The 25,791-nt window shown below is 40.8% G+C and overlaps 1 long non-coding RNA gene across 3 annotated transcripts in view; it reads left to right on the top strand.

Annotated features, from left to right (window-relative positions):
• The window catches only part of LOC142865020 (uncharacterized), a 585,997-nt gene that overhangs the window by 272,811 nt on the left and 287,395 nt on the right, over nt 1-25,791 (top strand). For all 3 annotated transcript variants that reach the window (XR_012915320.1, XR_012915321.1, XR_012915322.1), the window contains one exon: nt 23,126-23,281. This is a non-coding gene — a long non-coding RNA (uncharacterized LOC142865020). The remainder of the gene's footprint in view (nt 1-23,125; nt 23,282-25,791) is intronic.

Raw genomic sequence — 25,791 nt, 5'->3', positions numbered from 1 at the left:
TTGGCTTTGTTTTGACAGTATTAGCATTGTGTTATTTGTTATCTACTATGCTAACACCATAAACCATTTATTGAGTGCTTGCCATGTGCCAAGCATTGAGCTAATTTTGCATACATGATCAAATTGAACCCTCATCAAAATTTCTGAGGTAGGCATAGATTTCTATTTGATGGATGAGGATATTGACTTAGAGTGATAAAGCTACTTGCTGGAGGTCACTCAACTAAGAGGTCAAACTAGGATTTGAACTTAGGTCTTTCTGCTTCCAGTGTTCATGTTCTTTCCTGCCTTCCGACAAAGCAACACACTTGGCCTTCAGACAAACAGTGCTGAGGAATCTTTTTCCAGTGTCTTAAGCTCTCAGGCCTTCTCATTTTCCAGCACTTGCCCGAGATCTTGGATATGTGTCCCTAACAATAGTGAGCCCATGCTGAGAGGGGTATACCTAGGGCACAGGGTGCGTATGTCCCGACTTCTAACCCAAAACTCTTTCTCGGTTTGATCACCCCCCCTAACAGGAAGTAAGGCATTGGCAAACCATTTTCATAAGCCCTTCCTTCACCTACCCCTCCCTGCCACTCTTCATCCCATTCTCTTTTGCTGTATGTTCATCTTCAGAGACCATATTCCTCCTTGACAATTTATTGCACATTGATTTGCTCTGTTTGTCATATTTCCCCAAATAGAACAGACTTCTGCCTGGAGAAGAGAGACTGTGTTTCATTCAGTATTGTATCCTCCATATCTAGAAGAGTGTCCAGCCCTAGAAGACTCTTGCTAAATATCTGCGGGATAAATGAATGAAGACGCTGACCTTTACAAAGCTTACTTAGACTCTCCTTCACATAGCACATATGAACAGCTATGGATACTTCATGTGTCCCAGAAGCTGTGTGTTTTTTTTTTTTATTTTTATAAAAAGGACTTAATACATCATTAATATAGCAATGTTTCATATTGAGGACATATCTGTCTATAAGCCCTGTCCTTCTGAAAGTTCATACCAATGTGTAATTAAATACACTGAAGAAATAGTACTCTGATTTATCATGCAACATCTCAGCACTTGAAAACATTTCTTTCTCCCCGACCCTCTCAATATGCAAAAAGAAAAAATAATTTTTAAAAAACCTGTTCTGTTGCATTGCTTCAGCTTTTTGTAAAACCTTTCAAACGTTCATTAAATTTAAGCAGAATGTGTATATTTTACCTCACATAATAGGCCAAGATTTCCCAAGTTTGAAAGGCATAGAGGAAACTTAATGCTTCAGTGAGATTTCATTGTCTTTAGAAGAGAGGGGAAAAAAAAGAGTTCTAGGGCTTTCTGAGGTCTTCTGACCCTGGCTACTCCGCTAGTGGCAGAGTGCTTAAGGATTCGGATTCGGGTTTTATCACATGCCTTTCCAGGGAGCAGTATTTACAAAGGTGTGAATGTTGAAGGGTTAAGAAAGTTCATGAGGTCTTGGTGCTGGAGGGAAACGTGGGAAGAAAGTGTTTTTATGCTCATAATGTTAATCTAGGGAATGGTTTTCCTCGCACTTGCGTAAGGGGAAAAAGCTTTCTCCTTGTTTCACAAAGCAAATGCATAACACGTGATCCTCCTTGAATATGTATATTAAATGGCTCATTCTGAAAAGGTTTTCTCAGCCAAGGTTATTAGCCTTTTAGCTTTTGCGTCATCATGACTGCAGACTTCTTTGCCTTTTCTTTTTTCACCTTCCCACAGTGAGCTTTTGCTGTGTGATTTCTTTGGAATGATCCAAGTTCTCATTGACTCCTTTTACTTTAAAGTGTTTACTTAACAGCGAATGATCAATGTTGAGCTAAATAGGGAGCGAATCATCTGTATAGTTACATTTCTTTATGTCTCTCAGCACATGTTTGCCTATTTTAAATGCTAGCATGGTAGGCTATGTTGGATAAGCATTCTGGGGTGTCCATGTGTTCATTATTTTGCAACATAAAGTGGAGATACTCAATCCTTAAAAATTGCTTTCTGAGATTGGATACTGTATCGTGTCTCCTAACTCCTATTTGTTCTTAATGAAAAGGCATTACAGGAGGAATATTCTTGTTCTTGCTGGATCAAATCTTCACTGTAAAAGTGGGTTAAAATATATTGACATTTATTCTTTTGGGAAAAGCTGTTCTGGATTGTGTATGTGTATCTGTGTGTGTGTTAAATATACAGATGTTTACCAGTTAGATTGACTTCTTCAGAAAAGGTATGGCTCTTTTACAAGAAAGTTAAGGGTTAAGGCCACGGCAACTCACAAAAGGGCAGATCTAGATTTGAACTTTAACTTTAGTTTTCCAGCTTTGGACAAGTACTTAATCCATCTCTTCCTCCCTTTGCTTCTTCATCTACAAAATGGGGATGATAGCACCAGTCTTAAAATAGATTTGGTATGAAGTTTCAATAGTTGACCTGGGTAAAGCACTCGCCACAAAGTTGAGCACATGGTAAGTCCTCAGGTTATGTTAACTATTGTTATTATTAATTACTCAGTTAGCAAATGACTGTATAATGTAGCAGACCAGAGTTTGGAAAGGGATGGTTCTGATTAATTAATGTCACATCCCCAGAGAAACCTGCTTTGAACCTGTAAGTTAAGGCAAGCAGCCTCTGATATATGCGTTCACAGGACCTGTGCTTTTTTCTTTATCATATTTACCACAGTTTTAATCAATTATTTCTGTGATAACCAACTTAGGGCCTGATAGGAGATGGAGGGGGCACCATCTAGTTTGTTCATTGCTGTATACTCAGTGCATATTCTACAGTGCCTAGAACAGAAACAGGTTTCGTGCTCAAAACCATTCCATGAATGGATGGATATATTCAACTAAGACATATGAGAAGCCCATACACCTTTGTAGATAAGTGAATTAACTCTTCTGATTTCATCCAACTTCTTTAGCTACCGTTTTTCAGTGTTCTGTGCTGACTCTTTCTCCTTTGCTCAATGTCTAATTGTATTTGAACATTGTAGATGTGAAAGTTAGGAGTACAGATGGCAGATTACTCCACATATCCAATTCCAGGCAGGAGAACTGTCTTATTGCTTGGTGACATCATCATTCTAGAGTGTGCAGCTTATAACTGGAGAAACATGGTCCGTAAAGCCTTGAAACAGGTTCCTTCTTTACGTCGTGCCTTGTACTATTAAAATTCCCCTTTGGCGATGGCTTCTACAAGCATGCGGTGACTTGAGCATCTTTGTGCAGTTGTTTTCAGTACATGACTCTGCAGTAGAAACAGCATGTTTCATGTACACAGGGCCTGACATGGCTGGTGAAGCTGGCTGCATGGGACAGTGGCAAGCTGGAGATGAGTGCCACATTTGAGGGGCGCCCCACTTTGTTCCTGTTGGTTTTTGCCAGTCAGGGGCCAATATTACCAGATCTTTTAGTTTTTCAAGAGAAGCTGCACATCTACATTTCTATGGGAAATTCTCCAATTTAAAAATGTTATCAATTAATCAATTCATTTTTAATACAAAATTATGTGGTCCAAACCAACAGTTGTAATGGCTGAATTCAATCTATGGGGAAACTCTTCACGGACAGTCATGTCTGTACGGCCCCAAATTGTTTATTGCTAAGTGAAAAAAAAAATAGTGTCTTAAATAACGTGAGAAAAGCTACTCCAAAAAATAGCTGCAAAATGTTGGGGTGCAATAGATATAAACACAGGTTTTGGGTTCATATAGTCTGGATTGAATCATTAGCAGTGTGACCTATGGCAAATTACTTCTCTCTAAAATTGTTTCCACCAAGATTCTTGATTTCCTGGGGGTTTATTTAATAGAGGAACAAAAACTGTCTATATTTTATAAAATGCTCGATTCATTAAATTAAAATGTATAGATCTAATAAAACTTGAGACATCAAATTGAACATTTAAAACTTATTACAAATGCGATTAATTAAACTCATAGAATGGGAAAATTGGAATTTTAATGTGACTAAAACTTACAGTCAACAAAATAACTATAATTATAATGTTTACTAAACATTACTATAATTATACGTAACCTATTCAAAATTATTAATGCTGTGATTTAATTTATTTCTTCATTATTTTTATGTATATTTTTAAATACCTTTGTGGAGTTACAATAATATTTGTTTTAATTTAATTTGAAAATTATACTAGAATTTATATTAATGTCTTCCTAGGATTATAAAGGTCTTTATCATTCAAAAACTAAACAAAGAAACAATATCTTCTGAGACTGATCTATATTATAGGATCCAATTAACAACCAGCTGATTTCTGGCCTGTGTATGCTGGCTTGTCATTTGGCTGGGTCTCTTATAAAACTATACTCTATTTGTGATATCAGTGGAATGGCTTTAATCCTGTGACTTTCCCACATGTTTGGTATTTGCAATTTGTGGGGTTTTTTTCCCCAGAATAAGGCACTCGTTAAAAAGTTTTGCATGGCTCGAACCATATCTTCATTAGCCTATCAATGATTATAAATTGCCCTAAATACTAATAAATACTACTTTTTAGTATTTTATTATACTGAGCTGGGTATTCTGGCTCTTTGAAGACATTCGACTCACCAGTCATCTAAAATTTACTGTTAACCATCTTTCTGTTTGGTCATTGAGTGTGACCACTGACTGAAGCTCAACCTACCTGTTTATTATTACGTATGACCATAATGAATCTTTCCTAATTTGGAGTTTAGTTCCAAAGTTCCTTGGTACTACTTGACTGACTCATAATTCCATCATCTACCCTTCTTTACTTAGAAAGTATGTATTTACAACTTATGAACAGATGTAGAGAAGAATAAATAGAAGAAACAATACACCTACATGAAATATCTCCTCTAATTATCAAAACCAATTAAAAAGAAAAATATACATTTATAGTCACTCTTCTTTTGCAATAGAGCTACCTTTTAGTTCACTTTGTGTTAACTCTTCCCATTTGTTATTAGAATGGAATCATGACCTTTTGCAGACTCAAATTGGTTCCACTTAACCATAATTATTTTTCCCTTTTCAATGCTCAAATTGCCTTAAATTGGTCCCTTTAAACTGGCTGTTTGTTGCAATGTCCTCAAGAGTGCCATTGTTCTTTAGCAAGATCTGGATGTTTTGGGATTTTCTGATATTACTCGGGATCAGTTACCCTCTGAGACAAGGGATCAGTTACCCTCTGCAAATCCATTTTCTTTTCAGGAGAAATGTATTGGAAATTGACATCAAGACCCTAGAGATCCACACAAAGAGTTGATAGGATCAAAATGCTGCTGGCACTGTTGGGTCATTTTTAGAGGAAAAAAATTGAAAAAAATTTTCCGTTTAGGAAAACGTGCTTATTTTAATTTTTCCAATTTTGCTATTATATTACTCAATTCTCTTTTAAACATGATTTCCTAATTAATTTTCTCCATATGAAAAAAATGTTAGCCCTCAACCAAACTATAATTGTATAAGCTCTGTTACAATTTCTATTCAGTCTCATATTCCACCAATCTGTAGTCAGTTTTGGGAGTTATTCTTCAGTAGAATGATTCTAATAACACTTAGGGTTGTTGGGAAGTGTATGGAAGAACTCTCACAATGCATATCAGAGAACACATTTGTCAAATGGAAGATAATGTCATTAAGTATACATAACCCAGAGGCACACTTACCTACCATGCAAAATACTTCTTGCTTAGAAAGTAGAATTTATGTGTAAGCTGTAGAAGCTCTGTTTAAAATGTACAAGTAATACACAGAAAAAAATTTACTTTTCCAAAAATAAATGCCTTTTATCTCTTTTGTATTGCTAATCCTCGATGTGACATTCTGTAGCTCTTTTAAATATTTTTGTATTAACATTGAAATTATCCATCTGGGTGATTTTTGCATCTGCTTGGGTATTAATAGTCTGTTCTGATCTGTCTCCATTTATGGAGGAGCTGTTATACCATAAAGAATTGGATGGTTTGGCCTGAAACCATTAGGAAAAAACAGATCCAAAGGTTAGGTGACTCAGATATATTTGTAGCAACCGTGGCCATAATCACAGCCAATTGTTTTTTGGAGCTGTTTTTTAAATTCAAAAATTACCATGGATGGCACTATAAAAGCTGAATTCCCATCCTCACTTCTTTTGCATTACTGATGAAGCTGATTTTGAAAGAGTTTTTTTTAACTGGCAATTAAATCAGTCTCTACACATGTACCCATTATGTGGTCAAACCTATCTTGGGTGCATGGAGGCATATGTTTCAAGGGTCCTGTATTTAAAAACTCTTTACTATTATGGAGAAAGAGCACCAGTTTTGGAGTCAAAGTTTCTCATTTTAAACTCAGCTCTGTCTAGCTGAGGTGCATTGGTTCTCTTTTCTGGGCCTTCGTGTTTTTCCCCCTGCACATAGGTAAGGAAAATGCCTGTCTAATTAGATTGTAATGAGGATTGTATTTAATGAGATACGATTTGTCCAAATGCTTTATATGCTGTATATGAATACACAAATGTTTTATGAGTAAAAAGAAGGGATAGGGTACATTGCACTTATGCCTGCTTAGACAGACACACCTAATAAGTTTGCTAACAGCAAAATGAGAAATTGTCATTGCAAAAAAAAAGTATCTTTTTTATGAGGTGCCTTAGGAGTTCAGAGGAGAAAAAAGCATGCTTTAGAAGTTAGTATAGTTGGGTAAAGCTGTATATAGGAGATAAGACTTAACTTAGGTTTTGTGGAGTTGCTAAGAAAGTAAGGGAAGAAAACAAAGGAATAGAGGCAAAGAACTCCTGAACATTTTGGTACCTAGTCAGTAGATCTCTCTGGCTAACACTGAAGGTTCTTTTGAGGGGCAGAAAGATGTGAAATTGGAGAAGGAAGATGGAGATCAACATTGGAGACCTTTGAATGGCTAAGGATTTAGCTAAGGATTTCTGACTGTCAGGTCAGCCATAGGGAAACTCTCATGGTCCACGCGCCAGTTTTAAACTCTCAACTTCTTGAAACACAGAGATTTCTGTCTATTCCTCCACTCACAGATGGGCAACTACTTTATTCAATGATGGAGTGAGATTTGCCTTGATTTTCTGTAATTTTCAAATAATTTTGTGACCCTTAAAGATGATTCTAAGAAATATTTTCTTTTTCTCTTATAAAGGCAAAATTTCTCAATGAAATTCAGGCCTAGTGTATTGGTTCTCTAAGCCCATCTCCTCATTTCCTGTTTCTCCATGTAGACATATACTTTGATTTGTTTCCCAAGCTTCTCTGTTTATAGACCTTCCTGTACTGCCCAGCAGCCTGCCATGTGTCTGGTACCGTTCCATTGCTCCGTGAGTGTGGTGACCCATTTGCCATGGTACCAGGCATGTAGGAAGCTCTCAGGAAAAAGTTGTGGAACAATTGAGGGAAGGATAAAAATGAAGGCATGAAGGAAGGGAAGCAAGCCTACGTGGAAAACGATGGGACAGCATCATGTGAACACAGCAATGGCAAACTCATGTCTTCGACCATATGCAAGCTCAGTTCTTCACGACTGAGATGTTAAAGAATGAAATCAGTAAGAAAGATTTATTTTGCAAAATAACAGAATGTTTTGAGAAACATCTTGTAATAGAAAGACACTAGAGAATTTGTAACGGGCCATATATTCCTGGTCATTTTTTCCCATCCTTCTGTTTGGTACAATGTAATTTAAAGGGGCTTGGAGAGCTTAAAATAGATTTAAAGGAACTCTGAGTGGTGACATGAAAAATAGGAGTGTCGGCAGTAGTTGCTGTGTCGGTTGGTTGCAGCTACATATTGACAAAACAAACGTGTACAGAGTCACAAGACTATTTTGTTTGCTATGGCCTTCTGACTTTTTTCTTTCATCAAAGAGGAAGTCTTTATGCCTAAAATGTGATATTTTTAGGAGAAAATGAGTACAGAAGCACAAGTAGTAAATAATGCTAATCTACCATTTAGAGACATTAACAAGTTCTCCTGTGTATATATGGTTTTGAACAGCGAAAAAATTGGCAGAAAATAACATCAGAAAACCAAATTGCAGAGAGTGACCTGTGAAATGCCTTCAATGTATTACCTCTCTCCTATGGGACTATGGTTATTCAAAACAGGGGTTTCATTTGCCTATAAAAAGAGGGAAATCACCGCCTTTTATTTTGCCATTAATATTCTCCAGAACTATAACAACCATTATGGTAGCAAAAGCCATATGTGGCTCTTTAAATTTAATTTAAATGGATTAAAATTACATAAAATTTTAAATTCAATGCATTCAGTCACATCACCACAACTCAAATGCTCAAGAGTCACGTGCGGCTAGCTACTACCATACTGGACAGTGCAGATAGAGAACTTTCCATCGTCACGGAAAGCTCTGTTGTGCAGCCCTGTTCTAGAAGCAGCTTCACCTCCTCTTGAAACCAGCCAGGCTTTAGGCCTAATCATCAATAGGCAGTATCATCTAACTGGGAGCTCACAGGGCCTTTAGGTCTTTCACTTCAGATTTTGTTTTTAAGCTCTTTTCATTTTCATCACTTGTGTGAACAGTGGATATTTTACAGAGTCTGTTGGAATAGCCTAGGGTGGTTTGGTACTGAGCAGCAAAGAAGAAACCTTTATGAATCACACTTAAGCATTTGTTTCTCACTGCATGAGAGTTGAGAAATAACACAGGTAACTAGTTACGTGCCGCTTTGTAACTCCTAAGTTAACATTCCGCAATATGCGCTGTGTGAGGCACTCCGGAGAAAGATCCTTGGGGATCCACCGTCAAATAAGTGTAGAAAATGCTCCAGACTATTCTCCACACAGACAGAGAGAGCTTGTAAAACTGCTAAGGGCATTTCCCTTCCTCCTTAAAATGAAAATGAACTTCAAATGCTTCTTTTACATTTTATTAATAAAATCCAAACTCCCTACTAGGAGGTCCGAGACCATGCATTTATAGCTTGCCTGCCTTTCCAACTTCATCTCTTGTCATCCTCAACCCCTACTCATGCCAGGTCAAAGTGGCCTTTTTAGTCCTTTAGACCATATTCTTTCAGGATCGAGGTTTTTTTTTTTTTTTTTTTGAGACAGAGTCTCACTTTATCGCCCAGGCTACAGTGAGTGCCGTGGCGTCAGTCTAGCTCACAGCAACCTCAAACTCCTGGCTCAAGCAATCTTCCTGCCTCAGCCTCCCAAGTAGCTGGGACTACAGGCATTCGCCACCATGCCCGGCTAATTTTTTGTATATATATATATTAGTTGGCCAATTAATTTCTTTCTATTTATAGTAGAGACGGGGTCTCGCTCTTGCTCAGGCTGGTTTCGAACTCCTGACCTTGAGCAATCCGCCCGCCTCGGCCTCCCAGAGAGCTAGGATTACAGGCGTGAGCCACCGCGCCCGGCCAGGATCGAGGTTTTGCATGTGCTGTTCCTCTCACCTGGAATGCTTTTCCCCACACTCCTCCCCTGCCAGACTCCTTCTGATAACAGGTCTCAGCTTGAACATCCCTTTTCGGGGAAAGACTCTTGTGACCACCTCCCTACTTCCCAGAGGTTCTCTATCTCACAGGGCTCTGTTTGTCCCTTGGCCATCCCCTGCCTGATTCAACCTTTTCTGTTGCTTTATTCACTTGTTTATTTTTGGTCACTTGCACTAGACTGTGCATTCTACAAGGACAGGGACCATGGCCATTTGCTCGTTCTTGTTCATCACTGGCTAACACCCAGTGGTGTGCTGGAGCCAGCCTGCCTGGGCTGACGAGCGCTGATTGTGCACACGTCTTCCCTACTCTCAGCTCCCTGATGCCACGTTGAGAGCTTGAAATCAGCCACGGGGGGACATTTACATCACAGGAATTTGCAAACGCTACAAGTTTTGTCAATAGTGGTTTTATTGGTTTGTTTTGTTTTTATAAGACAGCTGCTTTTTACACATTTACCAACATACTCCTGTTAGCACTTCATATATTGCCTGGTGTATGGTAGATTCTTAATGTTTGTTGAATGAATGAATGAATGAATATAATGTTTCTCTCTTGGGCAATCAAAATACTCACCCATAGGTTAATGCTCTGAGTTCTGTAAATTAAATCAATCATATTAATTAATTAATTAAATTATTCATACATATTCCCAAACATATATGATCCTAGGAACCCCTTTTCAAGTTACTTATGTTGCAATCACTCAGAACTAGTGAGGAGCACCTTTTGGAAAATGCTGCCTTAAACATTTAGTGAAGAGGAAATATATATGCCCTAATTTGTCTTCTCTAGTGTATAAAGACTGCACATGTAGAAGGTTCCATAGGATCTATTCTAGGGAAACTGAATCTCGTAGTCATCAGGCCTCACTGTTGTGCTTACTGTATAGAAAGTGCTAGGCAAAAGCAGTAATCTTACTCAGTAGGGAGCTCTTAGGGGAGGTTACTTACACAATCTGTTAACATGAATTAGCTATTTATTATGTTTAGAAATTATGTAGAAGCTAGGTAGCATCCAAAAATTGTAACAAAAATGTTTCCTGCCCACCGGGAAATGACAGTCTCACTCTGAGAAGACAGAGCCACTGTCTGAGGAGATGCTAAGTGGTCATGCGTTTGACCATATATCTGATTTATGGACCACAGTTGAGGCTATAGCAGAGGGGTAGCACATTCTAGGTGAAGACAGAGGGTGCGAAAATATACCACTTGGCTGGTCCCTCCTCCAGGAACACAGGGCTCACATCAAGAAGTCACGAGAGACGTATTTGAAAAGGCAAATCAAATTTTAAGGGCTTTGTAGGGAAAGCTATAAGGTTTGGAATTGACTAATGGAGAGGGGAGTCTCTGAAAATTTGGGGGAGTGAGGATGAAATTTATAATAAAGGAGTATGCTTCAGAGATTGTCTTCATGGGCTGAGTACAGCCACATCATTAATCATTCCTACAAAGACCTTACGTGGTCTGGCCATGCCTATGTCTATAGCGTCACCTTGTCTCCTTTTTTTACCAAATATTAAACAAGTTTGTAGTAGCTTTACTGAAGATGTAGAAACACTTTTCTTGAGTATTGGTACCAAAATCACTTAAGCAATTTCCCCAAAGTATCAATTATACAAAAATCTAAATTTAGTCACAAAAATGTTTTAGACTTATCTGATAGTATATGCAAAATCATGTTCTGAGTAATATAGGGCTTTGTTATTCAGGACAATGGAAAAGGGGGAAAATAGGAGAATGTAAGACTTCAAAATATTTTTCTGCTTTTTGTAATAAATGGAAATTGAAAATCAGATTCCACAAGGGAAATGTTAGCACTTTGGGCAATGAAGAAGAATGCTTGATTCTCTTTGGTTGCCAATATAATTCAGATTCTAAAGCATTGATATGCAAACTTCAAAAGGATATTTGCTTTTGATTGTCACAGTGTCTAAAATCCATCTTCTTCCAGTAACCTTTGGCCTAAAGCTACCCAGTGGGGCTATTGGGTTTCTGAGATGTGACTTACATGAGAACAGTAGCCTGGACAAAATGGAATGAGTCACTGCTTTGATTTTTATCAACCAGAAGATTTAAGAACTTAAAATATGGGAATTATGTCTATATCTACATCTATATCTATATCTGCTTAAAAACAGTAGAGGGAATTCTGAGATCTTTACTACTGGGTTTTAATTCCAGTCTGCCCCAGGTCAGTATTTTCATTATCTGTGCCTGTTTGATGTTTATCTAGTGACGATTCATATAGGAAAGAGAAGTCCCTCCACTGTGGTCAGCATTTTGATTCAAACTCCAAGGAGCCTGCCTCCCAGTGTGGGGATTTACTCAGGTGTTCATGTTGCTGTGAAGTTTCCTAATAGTGTTTGGTAAGAAAATTGAATCCAGAAGTGAATGTTACAGAATACAGCTGGGAAGTGGAGGGCCCCACGAAGAGAACGTCCTGAGCTCGGAGTACTTGAAGGGCTTGAACTGAGGCTTGGGGACCAGGCCTGCCTGGTGCTGGGTAAGTCAACCAGAACCCTCAGCATCTGTATGTAGTTTGGTCCAGGGGAGTTGGCGAACAAGTTGTTCTCACCAGGGCCCTTCTGCAGGGTGCTTCTGGTGAAAAATTTCTGCCTCTCAGAAGCTCCTCAAGGACTCACGTTTTTTTCTCGCCAAGCAACATCATTTGTTTTCCTGAATGGGGAAAAGTTGGGTTCTGATTTTTCATGGTGGCTTCCACTGGGGAGGTGAAACGTCTCTTCCTCATTCCTTGTAGCCCTCCTCTCTCCTCTTTCTCCATGCTTACTCCACAGAGTGGGAGCAAGCTACTGATTACAGAACGCAAGGCTCCACGGAAGTGTCAGGTGGGGGTCCCCTAGGGTGGGATGAAAGGGGACGGGTAAAGCCAAGGTAGGAAAATGTGGGACAGGCCCTACTCACAAGCAGACCTCTCCACAACCCTACCTGTAGCTTCACCTCTCCCGTCCCCTCCCCGTCTGCACTCTGTGCTTCCTGCTACATCAGGCCGATTCTCACGTAGGCTCATTCCTTTGGCTGTGCCTTCTGTACCTTCCCCTGTCATTGGCCAGCTAGCTCTTATCCCCTCTTCAAGCAGTCCTCCCTGGCTCCCTTTCAGCTGGCCTGGTTCTGCCACGGGTAGTTCTTGCCTTTCCCACATTTCGTTACAGTGATCTGTTGAAGCATGTCTCCCTCACCCCCATGAGCTCATTGAGGGTAGAGACTGTATCTAGATTCATGTTTCTATCCCTAGTGCTTAGTGATTGCCTGAAATATAGCTGAGGATAAGGAAATGTTTTTGAATGAATGAATGAAATGGATAGATGAATGAAATATGTCTTTTCCTGCTATACTTTTCCTGGATCTCGGATACCTTCATTAATTCAGTCATTTACACATACCTTCATTGAGCAGCTGCCAAACTCCGGGGTTGGTGAAGGCATCTGTTCCCCTTCTCATATCCATAAAGTCTCTTTGTGAAAGCAAATAGAAATACCTTCTCAAGGTCCACCAGTGAAGTGTCTACGATGGATTAGCTGTGGGGCTTAGACTAGGAAAGCTCTACCGTCATGAATCCAGTTGAAGGCACTGACAGGCCATTTACATCTCTTTGTAGAACAGAAGCACTGATTTTCAAACCAGCCTCCTAGAGCACTAGGGAGTCTTTGCAGGATGGACTCAGGGGCAGACCCAGGGAACAAGGGACAGAGGCTCAGACTAGGTGTCTTAGTACCCCTATCTCATACCCCACTTTCACTTCCATTTTTTTAAACAGTTATTTTCCCATGAGATTTTCTTAGAAGGATGGATTTGCTGTTCTAAAAAAAAGTTGAAAACCGCTGGTATTGTTTTTGAAAAATGAGGAGGTTAAAGAAAAATAATAGGTGCCCGTATTCTTTTTTTTATTATTTGTGGCAAAAAAAAAACACATATAAAATTTGTCATCTTATCCATTTTTAAATGTACAGTACTGTCTTGTTAACTATAAGTGCACTGTGGTGCAGCACATCTCTAGAATTTTTTCATCTTGCAAAACTGATATATTCTTTTAAATACAGTAACATTTGACATAGAATGATGTGGCATTTTGCTGTTAATTGCTCATTTTAGCCTGTTTTATAATCTGTTTTTCTCCTCCCTTTAGCAAATTTATCATGCTAGCATAGTAAAAGATATTTCCCCTCTCCTAATTTTTGCATGAAGAGGGGATATCGGCATGCTAAGCTACAACATTTCATTCCCAAATACCATATCTTGACTTTATTTATGTAATGAAAGCCTCTAAAGACTGTGGTTTAGTGTGGATTATCTAGTTTAACCCCCTTATTTGACAGATGAGAAAATAGGTCCATAGAAGCTTGGGCTTGCTCACAATCATGGAACCAGTTAATTGCAGCAGAGGGACTAGTTTCTTACCTTCTGATTCAGTGTGGTTCACCTTCTTAATTAGCTTTATTTCAAAATCAAGGGTTAGTGGATTATCTGTAGTCTTTTACATTGAATCCTTAGGTATGTGCACACTCTAATTCTTTCTGCAACTATTGGTGGTGGAATGGAAGGAGACTATTAATGATGGAATGTATCTAACAGGTACTTTATGCCAGGCACTACATTAGGGGCTTTACTTGAGCTGTTTCACATTGTTTTTTTATATATATATATATTTTAGAATTTTTTAAATTGTGGTAAAATGCATGTAAGATTTACCATCTTAACCATTTTTAAAGTGTATGGTTCAGTGGCATTAGGTACACTTACATTGTTGCGCAACCATCACCACCTCCAGAACTTTTCATCTCGGAAAACCGAAACTCTGTAACCACTGAATGCTGACTCTCCATTGCCTCCTCCCAGCACCTCTGGAAATCATCGTTCTATTTTCTGTCTCTAAGAATTTGACTGCTCTGGGTCCCTCATCTAAGTGTAATCATACAGTATTTGTCCTTTTGTAACTGGTTTATTTCACTTAGCATAATTCTCTCAAGGTTCATCCATGTGTCAGAATTTCCTTCCTTTTTAAGGCCGAATAATATTCCATTGTATGCACATGGCACATTTTGTTTATCCATCCATCCACTGATGGCTGTGAGGCTGTCTCGCTTTTGAAGGAGCGTTACTGTCCTCATTTCACAGGTGAGGAAACTGAGACTGAAAAACTGACATAAATGCCCACTGGTCACAGAGCCGTAAGAGGTGGGAGTTGGATCCAGATACACCTGAAATAAAAAATGTTCTTCTCAGTGCATGAGACTCTCTCCCAATATCCGAAATGTAGTTTACCTCCATCGGCATGGTTTGCAGGGATTCAAGTCCTTAATGTTGCACTTCAGAGCCTTTCTTTCTTTTATTTTAGGGATAATCTAGAAGGAACATGTTCTAACCTTGTTTAAATAAGCTTTAGGGCTTATTTACCTCCTGGAAGCAAGGTATTTATTTAAGATAATTTTGTCATAGTATGACTAGGTGGCAATATTCAAATAAAAAGTAAACTTTATTCAAACATATAGTTCCTCGGTAAAGTACAGGAGGTAAAAATCTATTTACACTGTTAAGAAAAATCATTATGCTCTCCGGAGTTGGAGGAAAATGTTACCCATATGAGCGTCTCCTCTATGAAGCAAAGCAAAATAAGTTGAACTTCAAGGCTCTCTGTCTCCAATTTCATGATCACACTAGCTAATATCTAATCCCTTCTAGCTACGTGCCAGGCCCTGTGTGAATCATTTTACAGACATTATCTCATTTAATCCTCTCAGCCTCCTGAGAGGCTAGCACTCACACCCTCATCTTATAAAGGGGAAGTGAAGTTTAGAGAGACCTTAGATAATTGTGGTGGGTAGAAATGTGTTCCCCTGCCCCCCACTAAAGGTATGTTGAAGTCCTAACTCCCAGTATCTCAGAATATGACCTTCTCTGGAAATAGGATTTTTATAGAGGTAATCAAGTTAATATCAGGCCATTTGAGTGGGGCCTAATTCAGTATGACTGGCATCCTTATAGAAAGGGGAAATTTGGACACAGAGACCAACACACGAAGAGACATGGCCACGTGACTGGAATGATGTATCTACAGACCAAGGAAGGTCAGGATTTGTCGGCAAGTAGCAGAAGACAGAAGGGACAAGGAGGCTCTCTCCCCTAGAGGCCCCAGGGAGAGCATGGCCCTGTGACACCTTGATTGCAGACTTCTAGCCTCCGGAACTGTAAGACAATACATTTCTGTTGTTTAAACCACCCAGCTTCTGGTACTTTGTCACAGCAGCCCTCAGAGACTAATACGGTAACTTTTCAAGGTCCAACAGCAAGTGGTAGAACTAATATTTGGACAGAGGCATCTATTATGAGCTCAATCAATGTTATCTGCTATTATTATTTGTAACAGTATTAGTAATGATATTTAATGTTAATAATAATAATAATAATAAAACCTGAGGCTTTTGATATTTCCTTTATCTTAAGCCTGTGCTGTTATCTGTCCACTATGGTACAATTGGGTCTTGTTTACCCTAGATTCAAAACCTTACCAATCTCACTCAGAACTGACTATGAAATCAGTTATCTATCCATGAGCAGCTTGACAAGTTCAGACAACAGATAGTCCCCAGTAAAAGGAAATGTACCCTTACCAGTCTGCATGAGGCATCTGTGAAACTTTGTGGGAGAACATTTGTGAAATGATCACTAAATATAGGCCCTGTACACAGTACCCACCCAAACCTGGAGCCCTACTTCCTGAGCAAGTGATGACAGCAGATTGTTGAAGTCCTGTGTTTTGATGAGGATTTATCTGGAGAGGATTGTTATAACTCCCAACTCTGTGCTAGTGCCTGGCGTCTGGATATGCATCCATGAGAACATAATTCAACTTCTTAATTTCCCAGACCTGCAGATAATTGGTTCCACAGAGACACAAAGACTCACGGTCCTAACACATAAGTCACAAACACTGCTTACCAGTAATCAGAGGATCAGCTCCCTTTGAAGTTAGAAAAATGTATATGTGGGAGGTCGTGGATTGGGCAGAGAATCAGTTCGGTATTCTTTATCATAATTACAGTGGATTATGATTTTTTCAATAGGTAAAGCAAATTTAGTAACAGCAAACCCAAATTCTTCACCCTCTTCCTGCCCTGTATCTCAGCTAAAGTCTTATGTAATTTTCATGCTGAAGAGTATGTTGGAATTTAATGGAAAATAAAGTGAGCAATTTTTCTAGTTTTGTAAATTATCCCCATTCTCATTTTGGGGGGAATTATGAACAGCTAAGAGAGGACAGAGCTGGCCCTGTGGATAAAGCCATAGGCAGGACATTTGGAGGTGTGGTTTCTAACCTGGGTTTTGTGGCAGACTTGCTTTGGCCCTCTAGTAAGTCACATGGCTGTCATGACTTTGGTTGGAGGTTATTTGTGAAGTACCAGAACCCAGAGCTGAGGATGAAGTTTCTGGAAGGATTACAGTGAGGGACTTTGGAAACATGGAGTCTTCCAAAGGGAAGGGCACTGCTGTGGAACATGGAACACTATCTCTACTGTGAATTTGTTTGCGTGGCATAATCTCTCCAATTCTTAGACTAGCCGGAGAGAAGAGTATCATGACTGTATTAGGCAACGATTTACACCTCCTTTCTCACCGGGCCTTTATCGTAGCTTTGGAGTCAAAATATTACACAAATCTTCATTAGGTTCCAGTTATGCTAGGTGACCCCTATATAATGCTGGGGTGTGAGTCAGGTCCAGACAGTTATGAACAACCAGCCACAATCAACTCAAACATGGGCTCTGTCTAGAATTGCAAGGGCCACTCTTTTATCCTGACCTGAACTCTAGCTCTGAACTATTTTTCCCTGTAGTTCAGCTGCCCTGAATTGTAGATTATTTTGCTTTTATCCCTCTTGAATTAATATGTAATTGCCTTATTAGCCTGGGATCTCACCTCTGGCATCTTTCTCTTGCTTGAGAAATTTAGAACATCTTCTCTGGAACAAGTAGCTCTAGATGGTAAATCCATGATATAGTCAAGAGTTCCTGTGTGTGGCCCATCTCAGTCTGGTGATAGAGAAATTCAGAGAAGGGGAGAACATAGCATTGGTTTACCCATTCCAGTAAGGGAACAGCTAGAACAATTGCTCCCTAAATCCTGCACAGTATTTCTAGATTAATCTTAAAGCCTCTGATATGTCTCCTTCCTCCTCTAAATCTTCTCAATGACTCTTCAACTGTATCAGTTAGCTTTCACTGCATACCAACCCACTCCAAAATGTAGTGGACTAAAACAATAAGTGTTTATGATTTCTCACATTTCTATGGGTTGGCTAGACCCTTCTGTTCTGGGTTGACTGTGCTAGGGCTGTCATGATTAGGATGGCCTCATTCAAAGGTTTGGAGGTAGGTAGGCTGGTTGGTAGAGGAGTCTTTTGGGGACAGGTTGTCTTTGGTGCACCTGGTCTCTCATCCTGGCTTCACGTGTGATCTCAGGATTCCTAAGAGCAGCAAGTCGCAGTATATGACACAAGTGCTTCTCAGGCCTTTGCTTGTATCACGTTTGCTGACGTTCCATAAGCCATGCCAAGAATCAAAACAGGGATATAGGGAGTTGGGATTCTCACTGGGGGCATCACTGCCATGCCACTGAATAAGGTCTAAATCCCTCAATGCTGCATTAATTTATTACAATTGCAATCTACCATCCCAACATTATGGCATACCAGACACTGCTAACACCTATGCTCTGGCCAAACTGAACTTCTTGCTGTCTTTAGTAGGTGCCAGACTTTCTGCTCCCCATTATTCACACACATCTCTCTCTGCTGGAATGCCTTTCTCCTATTTGCCATTTGGCCAGATTTGTCACAGAACAAAAATTTATTTAGCCCCTGCAACGTGCTAAGTATGCAAGGTGATAGAGATTCGATGAATACAGCCTGTGCTTTCCAGAAGCTCAGAGGCTACTTATTCTCAAAAAGCCAATTCAAGTGCTACCACTTTAAAACCTTCATGATACCTCCTAGATAAAAATATATCTTATCTCTTTTTAATCTCTCTTGATAACTTGTCTCTTTTATCATTCTGATCAGTTACTATCTTATATCATATAGTTAATAATATCTATGTATATTTCTTCCACTCATGCATTCATTCAATATTTACTGGGCACAAACCATGTGCCAGGTGTTGTGCTAGGGATATAGAGGAAGAGCAGATACTGCCAGGGCCCTGCCATTGTCCTGCGGGCATTCGCTGTGCGGGCACATGCAGCTCATGTTCAGTGCAAGCTCCTGCAACTCTCTGCCTGGGGGCTTTCGATCAGGTACCCGAGGCAAATGGAAGTTCCAAGGAGTCAATGCCCCTGGGAGCAGGCCTCATCCTATAGTGGATGGGAATTAACATATTAACAGCCCAGCTTCCTTGCTTGCTCAGCCCTTACCTTCCTCCAAGGATGAATGAGCTGGGGTAGATAAGCACTAGCTTCCTCACCCCCGGGTGGGACACCCCTGAAGCCTGCTGTCTCACCTCATCCCAAAGGGGGCCAAGCCTCAGCTGCCCCGTAGTAGCTGGCTACACACTGCATTCTTGATTGGCTCTGTGCCCCTTTCCTACCTTATTTCCCTGCTCCCCTACTTGTGCTTCCTGGGATCACCTCCAAATACTCGCAAATCCTTGTCTTGGGGATGCTTCCAGGGCAACCCAGCCTAAGCCAGGAGGTGAGCGTGGAAATCTTGGTTTCCATTGGTACGTGTAATAATTTCTTCATCAGTGGGGGATTCAGACAAGAGAATGGGTAATTACACTACAGTATGATAAGCGCTAACATTTGTTGTGTAGTCTCAAAGCAGTTCTAACAAAAATGAGAAATATTATTATTCCCGTTTTACATATAAGGAAACTTAGACTTAGAGAGGTTAGGAGGTGGCCCAGGGGCAACACAAACTGACAGCTATTGGGGATTGAAACCCAGCTCTGTAAGATTTCAGAGCCAGAACACTGCCATTTAGTTACCTGCCTCTCGCTTAGTTCTTGCTCCTCCATTGACAGATGGTTTCAGAAGGGCTTGATTTATTAAAAAATCTTAACAGAGATTGAAGTCATGGGCCATAAACATCACCCAGGTGTCTAATTAATGGTTACAGTCTGTCACGTGGAAACTTGGCGTGGAGTAGTGAGGCCCTGGGGCCCGGAGCGCTCAGGCCCTGAGATGCACTCATCCCTCTAAGCCAGCTGGTTGCTCACAGCAAACCCCCTTCTCCAAACGCCAGCCAGGTCCTGGGAACACACGGGTTGCTTCCTGCAGCAGAGCCAGAGGGCCCTGGCATCTGGGGTATCGGCAGCTGCTGGGATTGTCTACTTCCAAGTGGTCAAGCCCCTAGCCTCCTGGCTCACTGCTCCGGTGTTGGGATGGGGGCAGGGCTCTTTGGCCTTCACTTGCCAGGTCACTGATGACAGCAGCTCATCACGGGCAGCTAATTGCTCCATTCTCCAAGTGACCCTTTTGTCTGTTCCAGGTCACCAGGGCTCCATTTCCCACGGGAAGCCAGAGAGCTGCTCGTTACCTAGAGCCGGCCTTGTGGGGAGCGCGGCACTGTGAGCCTGGGGAGAGTGACGGAGGGAGGCAGTCTCAGGAGTCAGGGCCACTGGGCTGGTGTTCAACAGTGATGTCACTCGCAGTCAGGATTCAACACCTACAAGGCGAGCCACCTGTTTCACTACCCCCTGGCCCTGCCCAGATTAAAAACAAACAAGCAAGCAACAAGACCCCCAAACCCCAAAACAATGACAACCAAAATCATGGTAAACTATTCCATTCTGTTTTACCAATCACTGTGAATGGAAAACCTAGATTTGAGCTTCTATTCCACCAGTCCTTGGCTGTGTGACAAGAAGGCAAGTGGCCTCACCTTTCCTAACCTCTGATTCTCCCACAGTCAAGTGGGATAAGTGCTTTATCTAAGGTGACACAGCCTGCATTTTAGCCTCCTCAGCTGGTATCAAAATACACATTCCTCCCTCTGAGAAGGGTGCCTGGCACATAGTAAAGCCCCCACAGTTTAGCTCCCAGACACTGCGCTGCCACCACCGTGAACTTCTGAAGGAGGCATAAATGTGCTCACTGCTCTCAGCAGCTCCCTTTCTGTCCTCCCAAACTTCAAGCACCCACACGTCTCTCCCCTTGACCCCATTACACCTGCTGCTTCCAAAGAGCCTGGAATTTGGACCCAGAAATCCAGAAATCCTTGGACTTGTGTTCCACCTCTGCCACGTACTGGCTGCAAATGGTGGTTGCTTTCTGCATCTCAGTTTCGCGTTCTTTAAAAAGAGAGGGTGGTCTAGACGATCTACAAAATGCCTGATTTAAAATGTAAATTTGAAGCTAGACGGTCAGGATTAGAACTGCCAGGTGTGTGAACTTGGGCAGCCCTTGCCTTGCCTAAGTCTGCGGTCACCTGTGAAATGGGCACATGGAAAGCCTCCACGCATAGGTAGTGTGAGAATGGGCTGTTGCGAATGAAGCGTTTCTGAGGACGGCACCTGGCTCATACCACCGTCAGTAGCAGCAGTAGCTGCAGTATTCCTCATCTAAGATCCTATCACGTGGGATCAAGTAGATCCTTTCCACCTCAACCTGAATTCCTATCATGATGTTTCCTGTCCCAGGAAGCAGTTTCTTTATAGAGACATTGTTAGCTGTTAAAGTAATTTCAGTCAAAAGGAAGTATTTGAGGGCCTTTGCAAGCTTCCTGGAAATCATGCCACTTGGGCATCTGTCAGCCTACGCCAATAATCTATAAAATGTGTTTCATGTGGAGCAACCAGGTAGTTAGGCCAGGAAGTCGGATATTTTTCTAGAGATTCCCTGTGGAATCCCAAGAACTTCAGACCAAAGCCTTTAGTTTGTGTGTGCGTGTTGTGCCAGGGGAGGAAGGTATAGAGGAGCTGGCCGAAGGCGCCAACTCAGCCCTAGTCTGTTATGTTCTCTCTAGAATCTACTGTAGAAAGGCTTTCTATCCCTTTGCTTTCTCTTAGCTCAGCCTGCTTGGCATTTTATTCAAATCAGACCCTGATCAGAGGGGAGTCCACATCAGTCAGTCAGACACACTGGCATGTGTGGGCTTTAATTACCCTGTGCCTTCCCACCGTTTCACACCCAAAGGAAATCACTGCAGTGAGGATCTGGGCTATATTCTCAAAGGAAGCATTCAGTGAATAGAAAGTGCAAAACCTGTGAAATGCTATGGAAATTGGCATGCAGTCATCGATGGAGGCAGGCCATGGAAACTCAGTCTGGGTGACTCTCAGGACCTAGGGGAGAACCTCTAAGCCCTCAACTACCGAAGGACACTACCTTTTCCCATGAGTCTCTTATTCGATATGTTTGCTTGTGATCTATAAGCTTCTACAACTGAAGTCCTTCTAATGATAGAAGCATAGCCCCATGTGGTTCAAAGGGACCTTAATGGGCACATGTTCTAATTGGGCATCTGAAGTCTGAATCCCCAATGTCTTAGTCAGGGTTCTCCAGAGAAACAGAACCAATAGAATATATATGGATGCCTATAAGAGGAGATTTATTGTAAGGAATTTGCTCACTCAGTTACGGAGGCCAGCGAGTCCCATGATGTACTGTCTGCGAGCTGGAGAGCCAGGAAGGCCAGTGTTGTAATTCAGTCTGAGTATTATGGGTAGGAGTTGGAGGTTGGGAGGACTGGTGTGGTGGTGGTGGTATAATGGTATAAGTCCTAGTTTGAATACAAAACCTGAGAACCAGGAGCTTCCATGTCTGCAGGCAGGAGAAGACTGATGCCTCAGCACAAGCAGAGAAAGTAAATTTCCCTCCTCTGCTGTTGTGTCCTATGTGGGCCCTCCCTCAATGGATTGGATGATGCCAGCCTACGTTGGTGAGGGTGATCTTTACTCAGTCTACTGAATCAAATGCTAATCTCTTGCAGAAACACTCTCACAGACATACCCCAAAATAGTGTTTTGCCAACTATAGGCATCCCTTAACCCAGTCAAGTTGACACCTAAAATTAACCATCACACCCACTCTACAGTTTCTGCAAGTAGGTCTGCTAATCTCTGCTTAAATATCTATAGCAGAATACTTACTCAATCCAATCCATCTTTGTTCAGCTATTTTAGGCAGTTCTTCCATAGGGAAATGTTCTTCCTGAAGTTTCTATCTTTTGCTTCTAGAACCTCTTTGGATCATTTAGCATATATATCTTAATATTTCCTAAAATTCAGTCATTCATGTACCACCATTGTGATTGTTTTATATCTGTGTACGACCTGTAATATTATCCACTTAATATTTTCCTTTTAATTGACTTGTTTTTTGACTTTAATACTTTAGTTGTATCCTAAGCAAAATTATCTGTGAAACTATAGGTCTAAAGGGGGAGTATTTTTTTAATAATACAGATAAAAATAAATACATGCACCATGTAAGATCTTATATACCATCAGGGGTAGAACATCATATGTCTGTACTCCAAATACCACTGCCTTATTGTATTTAATTAAATGAAGTAAATTGTGGGAGGTTACTAATGTTTATTGAACAATTATTCTGTGCTAGATATAGAGTAGGTGCTTCACACATGTTATCTTAATGAATAATTCAATGCTCACAATAACCCTCTGAGCTCAGTGTTATTTTTATACTTGTTTCACAGGTGAAGAAGTGGACATTCAGAAAGCAGAAATACTTGCCTGAAGTTACAGAATTATTGACCATGAAGGTTGGGACTTCATTTCTTCTGGTTTCAAAGGACACACTTTGCCCACTAGGCCGTGGAACAACTAGAAGTTCTCCTTGTCCCAGAAAGAAGGTACCTCCAGTGGCTTGGTTCCTTTGCTTTGTTGTCTCAGCCAGGGCGGAAAAAGATATCTTTACCTCCAAACAGCTTACTGCTGATTAGAACAGTTGTTCATTCTTCAGTGAGTGCTCTTAAGTGTTCTAAATAGAGAAACTGACAGACTTAAATGTGGCAGGTGTGTCTTAGCCACAATTCCTTTCTCTTGAGAAATGTCTTGGTCTGCAGGGGAGCCTAAGGCATGCCAGACACAAATATAATAACAAATGTAGACATAGAAGTTTGGGATCAGGTGGGGGAGGGGACCAAAATAGTGTGTCCTCGAATCCTTTCAACCCTTCATGTGCTACATGGAAAGCATGTCTGTGTACTCTGTTGTGTATTATGCTGTGGGGTATAGAGGAAGGAAAGAGAGAAAAGATAAGGACAAGTTGCAGGAAATTTGTGGGAGGTTTTTCCTCACTCAGGACTGAAGAAAAATTGTTAAGCCACCAAGATCCTCCCGCAAGGGTATGTTTTCTACCCTTTCCTTCTGTTGCCTCTAGGAAGTGACAGTATTAATATTCAGAGTTTCTCCAAACATTGCTCTGCAGAATACTGATATTTTATGATACCTTAAAAAGAATTTCATGGAAAAGGGTCTCATGTCCAAATAAATTTGGAAAATGTTCGATATTATATCCCTTTCTTATTAATCTAAGTATATCTTACCCACCAAAGGCTCTGTGAACAGATAACTGGTAACTTTGTTTAAACAAATGGCCAAAAGAGATTTCCAGGTAACCTTTCAGTTGAATATGAGGCATGAAGTGCCTCACCCTTTTGAGTTATCTGCTTTGAGAGGGGTCTTGGCCTTTTATTGTCTTTGACCAGCTATTTTACAGATCTGTAAGCTGTGGAAAACTAATAGTAATGTAAATGATTCTTGTTCTTAGAATTGCAACACATTTTTTTTCCTTGGTGGAGCCGCAGAGATACATCTGCTAGCAAGTTTATTTTGGTGCTACTGGTTGCCTAGACAAGTGTCCGTTCTTTGGATTCCCCTCTGTATGCATTTTTACATCTTACTTGTTCCCTCATTATTTGATGAGCTAAATAAAATCTTTGACACGTTTTAATTTTATATTTGTAGGAGAGGCCCGATTTTTTCTTTTCTAAAAATTATCCTTTCATACCCAGATCTTCCCTTTGTTTCTTGCCTGTTGTTAATTAGGCCTCTTCATATAACTATAGGTTTACCCCGTGTCCTACCAATTCTGACTCCTGGCTTCTCTTTCTCTTCTAGTTCAGCGTCTTTAACTCTGACTCCTGGGGTAACCAACTTCCTTCTGGGACTCAGGACTCTTTCTTATGCAGAGCCTGTGGGTCAGGCAGCCTAGGGAAACACAGCATCTGCCAAGGTTTCCCTATTGGCCCTTCCCAGAACAGACTTTTCATTTTTCCACCTTCACTTTTGGCATCATTTTTCCCTTTCTTTCCAAAGCTGCCATCCTTTAATCTTGACTTATCTAAATTGTTCCCATCTTTCCAGACCCAACCATCCTGAATTACTTTCTTCCTGCACTGAAATGCTTCAACATTTTATATCACATGTGTGACCGACCTCTTCATATACTTCCTGATGCTATTTATGTACATTAAAAAAATCTCAACTAATTCTAGGAGGGAGAACACAGTTCTTTATATATTTTGATTGACAAATCATACAGCTGGCCCCAGTCCATGGATTTATTCCCACTGACTCAGTCAAAATGGGAACCATAATGGGGGGGGGGGTGTGCTCGCACGTGTGTACACAAGTGATTTCTTAAGGAAGGACTCCCAGAGGAGACTGGTCAGCATGACAGACCCAAGGGAATGGGGGAAAGCCAAGCAAAGGTGGAATTACATGCAGAATCTCCCTGAGGCTATGTTCAGCTGATCCCATGGGGACTCTGGAGTGTCAACTATGCCCAGTGTTGGCCTGACCAGGGAGCATCCATGAGTCGTTGGCAGAGGGCCATCCAGGCACTTCCTGGGCATTTGACAATACAGAGTGGCTCAAGCTTTGGAGGGAAGTCCTGCAAATATAAGCTGTGGGTGCTGGTTGTTAGAATCAAAATTTATAGGAAAGGGTTGCACAAAAATGTTAAATAGGAATCCGGAGCACCAACATTGCCCGTGACAGCCTTCTTCATAAGAAATTTTGTTTTAAATTGTGGTAAAATATACATAGCATAAAATGTACCATCTTAGCCATTTTTAAGTGTACAGTTCAGTGGCATGAAGTATAACACATTCACATTGCTAGGCTATCGTCACCACCATCCAACCACAGAACTCTTTTCACCTTGTAAAACTGAAGCTATGTATCCACTAAACAATGCCCCATTCTCCCCTCCCTCCCGCCCCTGACAACTACTTCTACTGTCAGTCTTCTTATTATTCTTATTGGCCATAAGAGACCCCTCTTTCTTGGCAACAGTTTCATATATTAGATGAAGAACAGGCCCAACAGGACCCCGATTTACCTGGAACTGTATGAC

The sequence above is a fragment of the Microcebus murinus genome, chromosome 28 (genome assembly GCF_040939455.1).
Source record: "Microcebus murinus isolate Inina chromosome 28, M.murinus_Inina_mat1.0, whole genome shotgun sequence".
In the NCBI taxonomy this organism is placed as follows: Eukaryota; Metazoa; Chordata; class Mammalia; order Primates; family Cheirogaleidae; genus Microcebus; species Microcebus murinus.
Note: the sequence above shows the minus strand (reverse complement) of the source record. Positions and strands in the feature narration are given on the sequence as shown.